This window comes from Hyaena hyaena, unplaced genomic scaffold (genome assembly GCF_003009895.1).
Source record: "Hyaena hyaena isolate Hyena2069 unplaced genomic scaffold, ASM300989v1 scaffold_317, whole genome shotgun sequence".
NCBI lineage: Eukaryota > Metazoa > Chordata > Mammalia > Carnivora > Hyaenidae > Hyaena > Hyaena hyaena.
In genome coordinates this window covers 1784321-1791329 of record NW_024080950.1, presented here as the reverse complement: position 1 = coordinate 1791329, position 7009 = coordinate 1784321, and the positions used below count along the sequence as shown (strand labels likewise).

Below are 7009 nucleotides of genomic sequence, written 5' to 3'. Positions count from 1 at the left end.
GAGCCAAAGTTGGATGCTTAACTGACAGAGCCACCCAGGTGCCCTCGACTCCCAAATCTCTATCTCTAACCCAAAGTTCATACCTTACTGTTTGACTCACTTACTCAACGATTTGCTCAACCTACCCATTTGGTTATCTAAAAGAAATGCCACATTTAACATGCCCAAAAACAAATTGTTGATTTTTCCCATTTCAGCAAATAGCAATTCTATTAGTACTTAGACCGAACACCCTTGGAGTCACCCTTGACAGGATGGAGACTGACATGGGGCTCAGATGCATGAACTGTGAGATCGTGACCTGAGCCAAAATCAAGAGTTGAATGCTTAAACACCTGAGTCTCCCAGATGCCCCTTAGTTGTATAGTCTTAAAGCAACTCCCTATATATTGCCTATTAGTGTCAAGGAAGGGGGAAAAACGAACAGCAAGCAATGGAGAAATTGTACAACAGTTTGACCAGGTGGTCCGAAATTATCATCTACATGGGACAGATGACATCATGTGACTCCAGATGTGGTACCTTGGACAGGACATATCTCACCTGGGCAGCATTCTGGCTGAGATTATAGAACCAATCTACACACAGGGAAACACCAAACACATAATGAGGGATGTGCTGTAAAACAAAATGGCATGTGATACTCACAGATATTTAAAGTTGGAACAATATTAGAAAGATTAGCATTGCCCCTGCACAAAGATGGCACACAAATTTGTGAAGAAAAAGAAATGGTGTGGGGTAGACAGGGGATCAACATCATAAATGCCAGATTAAAGGAGGCTAAAGAGACACGACAGTCACATGTGGTACCTGACCCTAGACTGAAGCCGGTACTGAAGGGAAATGCTATAAAGGACACTGATGGGTCAGCTAACAAAACTGACATATGGAGGTAGCTTAGATAAAAGCACTTTGTCAGGCATTATGGTTATGTAATAGAATATCCCTATTCTTAGAAAATATACACTGAAATATTTAGGATACACACACACACACACACACACACACACATATACAGATAGATATATAAACAAATGTAGATGTAGATAACATATATATAAAAACTTTCTCTGAACTATTTAATTTTATTTTCATGTTTATTTATTTACTTTGAGAGAGAGAAAAAGAGCTTGAGGAGGGGAGGGCCAGAGAGAGAGGGAGACAGAATCCCAAGCAGGTTCCACGCTGCGAGTGCAGAGCCTTATGCAGGGCTTGAACTCAAACTGAGATCATGACCTGCACCAAAATCAAAAGTTGGATGCTTAACTGAGTGAGCCAGCCAGGTGCCCCTCTTTGAACCATTTTATATACATGTATCTGTATGGAGTTGGGGAGAAACATGCAAACGATAAAGCAAGTGGAAAAAATGACGAAATATAGAAATGTGCCATTTCTATTTTTGCAACAAGCACATATTGATTTTAAATTCCATTGTTTGAGGAGTGTCTGGGTGGCTCAGTCGGTTAAACGTCCGACTTTGGCTCAAGTCATGATCCCACATTTTGTGAGTTCAAGCCCTACATTTGGGCTCTGTGCTGTCAGCTCAGAGCCTGGAGCCTGCTCTGGATTCTGTGTCTCCCTCTCTCTCTGCCCCTCCCCTGCTCACACTCAGTCTCTCTCTCTGTCTCTCAAAAATAAACATTAAATTCCATTGTTTGAGCAAGAAAGTAGAGATGCAGCACAGCACAGCATTGAGTGTGGTGTGGGGATCATGGGGGTCCATTGGACCTGGGTCTAAATCCTGGCTCTGCCACTATACCCTAGGCCATGTTCCTCTGCCCCTGAGTCTCAGTTTCCTTCTCTGTGGAGGAACAGTCAGCAAAGTTCTATTACAAGGATCAAATGAGGCAGCACCTATCAAGTGCTCAGTGGAGGGCATGAAGTTCAAGCATGGTAAGAGCTCTCCGACCATTCAGTATTGTGATTATGAAGATGCTTTCTCCTCCCCCAAACTTGGTAATGCTGCCAGATGCAGTTTCACAGAATTATAAAGACTCTGGGAGTCAGAGGGCAGGAACATCCAGGGTATGCGGTATTGGAGACATGGAATGTGCGAGAAAAGACCGGTTCCTTGGTGGGAGAAAGCCTAATAAAGAAAGCCATGTAAAGCAGACTATATTTGTTCCAAGGAGCTTCCCCAGACTAAAGCCATTGCCTTCTTCCACTGTTTAATAAGGACAGGATATGCACATGCACACGTGCATGCGCGCACACATACACACACACACACACACACACAAGCTTTATTTGATCAAAGGGCTGTGTGTCTTGGACAATTTTACCACAAAAACCCAATCTCTGCTATAAGAATTATCAATCCCTCCACTTAGGACAAACTTTTCGGTCTCCAACAAATACTGTAAAAAATTTAAAATACCTTTAAATAGGGATGCCTGGGTGGCTCAGGCCATGAGCTTGCGGTTCCTGAGTTTGAGCCCCGTGTCAGGTGCTGGGCTGACAGCTCAGAGCCAGGAGCCTGCTTCAGATTCTGTGTCTCTCTTTCTATCTGTCTCTCTGTCTCTCTCGAAAATAGATAAACATTAAAAAAATTAAAAAAAGGGGCGCCTGGGTGGCTTAGTCGGTTAAGCGTCCGACTTTCGCTTAGGTCATGATCTCGCGGTTCGTGGGTTCGAGCCCCGCGTCGGGNGCTCACTGCCAGCTCGGAGCCTGGAGCCTGTTTCAGTCTGTGACTCCCTCTCTCTCTGACCCTCCCCTGCTCACGCTGTCTCTCTCTCTCTCTCTCCTAGAAATAAATAAAACATTTTTAAAAAATAATTAAAAAAATAAAATGTCTTTAAATAATTAACTCCCCTCTAAGAAATTCTGAAGGCACTAAGAAACCACAGTCGGGGGGCAGGCTGCAGCGTGGGCATTATGCAGCCTGTCTCTGTTGCCTGACACTCTCTCTATTATAATTCCAGAGACACTTACTTGAAACAATGTGGATTCTGACTGGGGCTCTAAATGCCTGTTGTCTGAACACTGTTTGCCTATTGGGAGCCAGTTCTCTATGTTTCTAAACTCCTTTTCCCGCTGCTCTCTGTCTAGATTCTACTCAGCATGTGAAAACCAGGTGGTCTGCCACCAACACAGTGCACCAAGGACAGGATAATTTTTCAGATAGTTCTTTAAGTTGGTCTCCTCACAGAGTACTCCCACCCACTCATGCCCCAAACACCGACTGCCGTCCCCCTGTGTTCCAGGCACCGGGATAGACACTCAGGTGTGGAAAGGAATAAGCTGTCGTCCCAGCCCATCAGGAGCTCAGGGTCCAGCCACACAGATGAACACAGAGAGCCAACACACGGCAGAGTTGTAGCTCAGACACCAGCTCAGACCCTGAGGAACTTAATGAAAATGCAGCCTCCAGGCCCAAACACCCCAGACTTACCGAATCAGTGTCTCTGGGGTAAGGCCTTGAAATCGGCATTTTAACAATGGAAGCTTAGATATTCCAAAGCTTAAAACTCACAGATCTGCTTTATATCCTACTACAAATTCAGACATGTCTGGGTGTTTCTGAGAGGCCAGTAGGACAGATCCATCAAGGATCTATTTCTACGGGGTTCCTGGGAGCCCGTGAGACTAAGTGGGGTATCAATAAGTAGCACAACCCATGAAAATTTTTGAAGAGATCAGGCCCGGAACACAAGAGAAGGTGAAGAGGATTCACCCCACGCCAGCGTTATGACTGTTGGCGGAGGCTGGGGTACAGCATGAGAGGAAGTGGCTGATACCGTTATGCAACAGAAAGGAGAAGCAGGAGCCCAAGAGTCAAGGGGGCCGCCTGGGGCTGATGGCGCCCCCCTCTGGTGTCAGGAGAGGAGGAGGCAGCCGCGAGGTCAGCACTCTGTCTACCAGGGCTGTGCTGCAACCTGGGAACCCCCTGAATATATCAGGAAGAATGTTTGGGAGCTGGGGAGGTGAATGAGCTATCTACACCAAAGCTGCCAGTGTCTCAAGTCGTCTACTCAGAGAAAAACCTCTCAGGCCTTTCTGAAGTGTCCGGCACCAATGCCGCTTCAGCTTCCTGCACATAGAGTTTGACTGTGGCTTCTTTCCTCAAGGACTCTTCTAGGACCCACATGCCGTGTGCTTCCATACGTATAACACAGAGGGGGCCGCTGATGAGACAAGTCCAAATTCTCAGGTGAGCACACGTTAGACCCAGGCAGGCTCACGTACACCCGGTTAATGGATTCTGTCCCTGAGAGATCATGTGGTGACAACTAGCCCATCCTGCAAATCTGCTGATAGCCAGCCAACCAGCCAGCCTCCAACACTCCTAACTCAGCACCGCTTTGTTCCTGACCTCTAGACTGGGTTGTGGAAACTGCACTCATTTTAATTCATTGAATCCCAGCTCTGCCACAAACTCATCATGTGACTTTGGGGAAGTTATTTACCTTCTTTGAGCATCAGTTCCCTCTTCTATTAAACTTGGATAATAATGTGTGCCTCCAAGTATTGCTTTAATAAATACCAGCCCCTTTTCGTTCTTTATAGTTGAGTGTCATAACAGGCCCATGACTTGCTATTTGAAAGGGCACATTTACAATCAGCCATTTTGTTCATATTTTCATATATTGGTCTCAATTTGAACATTCAGTTAGTAGAAAAGACTTTTAATGCAGCAGGAAATTCTCCAAAGATATTCTTCAATGGGTGGTAGGTTTTAAAGTGTCTCTAGGCCTCTGGAATGGATGGCAGTCAATTAGCCTGCCTCTTGCCTGAGAAATCAGACTAATTACCGGTAAGGCTTGGCTAATGGGGTCTTTTGTGAACTCCCTCCCTAAATGAGAAATCTTTAACTTTTCACAAAAACTCAATCTCATTTGTGCTGCTGACGCCTAATATTTCTAAATAAATGCTTGGCCTCTGGGCTTTTATAGTCAAATAACCCAAATCAAACCAAGCTGCTCTGCCAAGGGAAAAATTTATTTTGCATAAATCTACCGGAAGAAAGTTTTAGAATCAATTCAGAATCAGCATAGGCAAAGACTAGCCACAGTCCACTCTGGGGCAAGTTTTGTGGACGTGGGCTAAAAGGTGATTTGACTCCATTTGGGTTTAAATGACCTGTTGAGATGCTCAAACAGTAAACAGTGGCAGGTTTCAGAGCTCAGAGTATGCAAGAAGCAGGCTTGTCCCCAACCCCAAGTCAACTGCCACAGACAGACAGACTCAGGGTTCTGTATCTAAGGCAAAGGAGACAAAATCCAGGGAAGCCATTACCTGTCTTGCATCAACTATAAAAGAGGTGAAAGTGTCTGGAAAGGCAAGAGGAGTTTGAGGCAGGAAGTCACTTGAAGATAGCCAAACTTGAAGAGAAATACACATAAATGCCAAGAGAAGGAGAGGACTAAGTAATTCAGAGCTTGGCAAGAGTCTAGAGAAGTTTCCAAAAGTGACAACGGAGCTAGAGGGACCTGCTCCAACAGAACCTGTGACCCTGGAGGGATGTGGAATGGCCTACATATGAGTCTTTCCTTCCTAGTTCTTCCTCATCAAGGACTTCCACAACTCTTTAAATATAGGGTGAAAGTAGAACTTGCGAATGCTGGGTGCCTTTGGATTCCTTTTATTATAGTAAACTGCATTGAATCGTCTCCTAGGAGACCCTGAGGTCTTCCTCTATTTGCTTCTTATCAGCTCCATTTGTTCTTTCCAAAAAAATTTGAGAAGATATGGTTGTCCATCTCATAGCTGCTTGGGATATTCTGGATCTTCAGTCTATTCTGACTCTGGAATGGAAAAACAATTCCTTCTTTTTGGGTAAAAAATTTCAAGATGATAAAACAAAGAGGCACAAACATGTTTTCAAAACATAGTGTTTTAGGGGCACCTGGGTGGCTCAGTCGGTTGAGTGTCCGACTTCAGCTCAGGTCATGATCTCATGGTTCGTGGGTTTGAGCCCCATGTCGAGCTCTGTGCTGACAGCTAGCTCAAAGCCTGGAGCCTGTTTTCAGATTCTGTGTGTATCTCTCTCTCTCTCTGACCCTCCCCTGCTCATGCTGTCTCTCTCTCTCTCTCTCTCAGAAATAAATTTTTAAAAAACATTCAAAAAAATTTTTTTAAAGATATAGTTTTTTATTGTAAAGTTAGGATCCAGTAAACTCCTGATTCATTTCTTCTCCTATACCCTGCCACTTGGCCTAGAATATACTAACCAAAATTCTCCTTCAATTCTTCAGCATCTCCATTCTCTAGTCCCATTCTTTTTTTTTTTTTAATTTTTAATGTTTTATTTATTTCTGAGAGAGACAGCATGAACAGGGGAGTCTCAGAGAGAGAGGGAGATACAGAATCTGAAACAGGCTCCAGGCTCTGAGCTGGCTGTCAGCACAGAGCCTGATGCGGGGCTCGAACCCACGAACTGTGAGATCATGGCCTGAGCTGAAGCCAGATGCTTAGCCACTGAGCCACCCAGGTGCCCCTCTTTTTTTTTTTTTTTAACGTTTATTTATTTTTGAGAGAGAGGGACAAAGCTTGAGCAGGGGAGGGGCAGAGAGAGCCCGACGCGGGGCTCAACCTCACAGAGGACAAGATCATGACCTGAGCCGAAGTCGGCCACTTAACCGACTCAGCCACCCAGGCGCCCCTCTCTCGTCCCATTCTTAGCACATGTATTTTTCCTCTAGGAACAAGCTTATGCAGGGGTCTCAATCAGCACATGCAAAACTACATATGTCTCAAAGGCCCATCCATAGGCAGAACAAGAAAGCCTCTCATTTCTCAATGACTATGGTTCACAAACTGCAGTATGCACATGGCCTAGTTGGAGAACTTGTTAAAATGCATATTTTGGGGGACTTCTAGAGTCACTAGGTCTGGGTGCATTTTTGGACAGTCATTCTAGGTAATTCTGATTCAGGTATAAAAGGACACGTTTGAAAGGCTGTTTGAGGGCTACATTAGTATCATGAGACTTAGAGAACCAGCATCAACTCTGAAGAGGAATAAAGGATCATTTTCCTCCACTCCTCTAGACCAAAAAGGAATCATC

The 7009-nt window shown here is 44.7% G+C and overlaps 1 non-coding gene across 1 annotated transcript; it reads left to right on the top strand.

Moving 5' to 3' along the window:
* The first annotated feature begins 635 nt into the window (after nucleotides 1-635).
* Nucleotides 636-737, top strand: LOC120242862. Its single transcript, XR_005531172.1, has one exon. It is a non-coding gene; the product is annotated as a U6 spliceosomal RNA (small nuclear RNA).
* The last annotated feature ends 6272 nt before the right edge of the window (nucleotides 738-7009 follow it).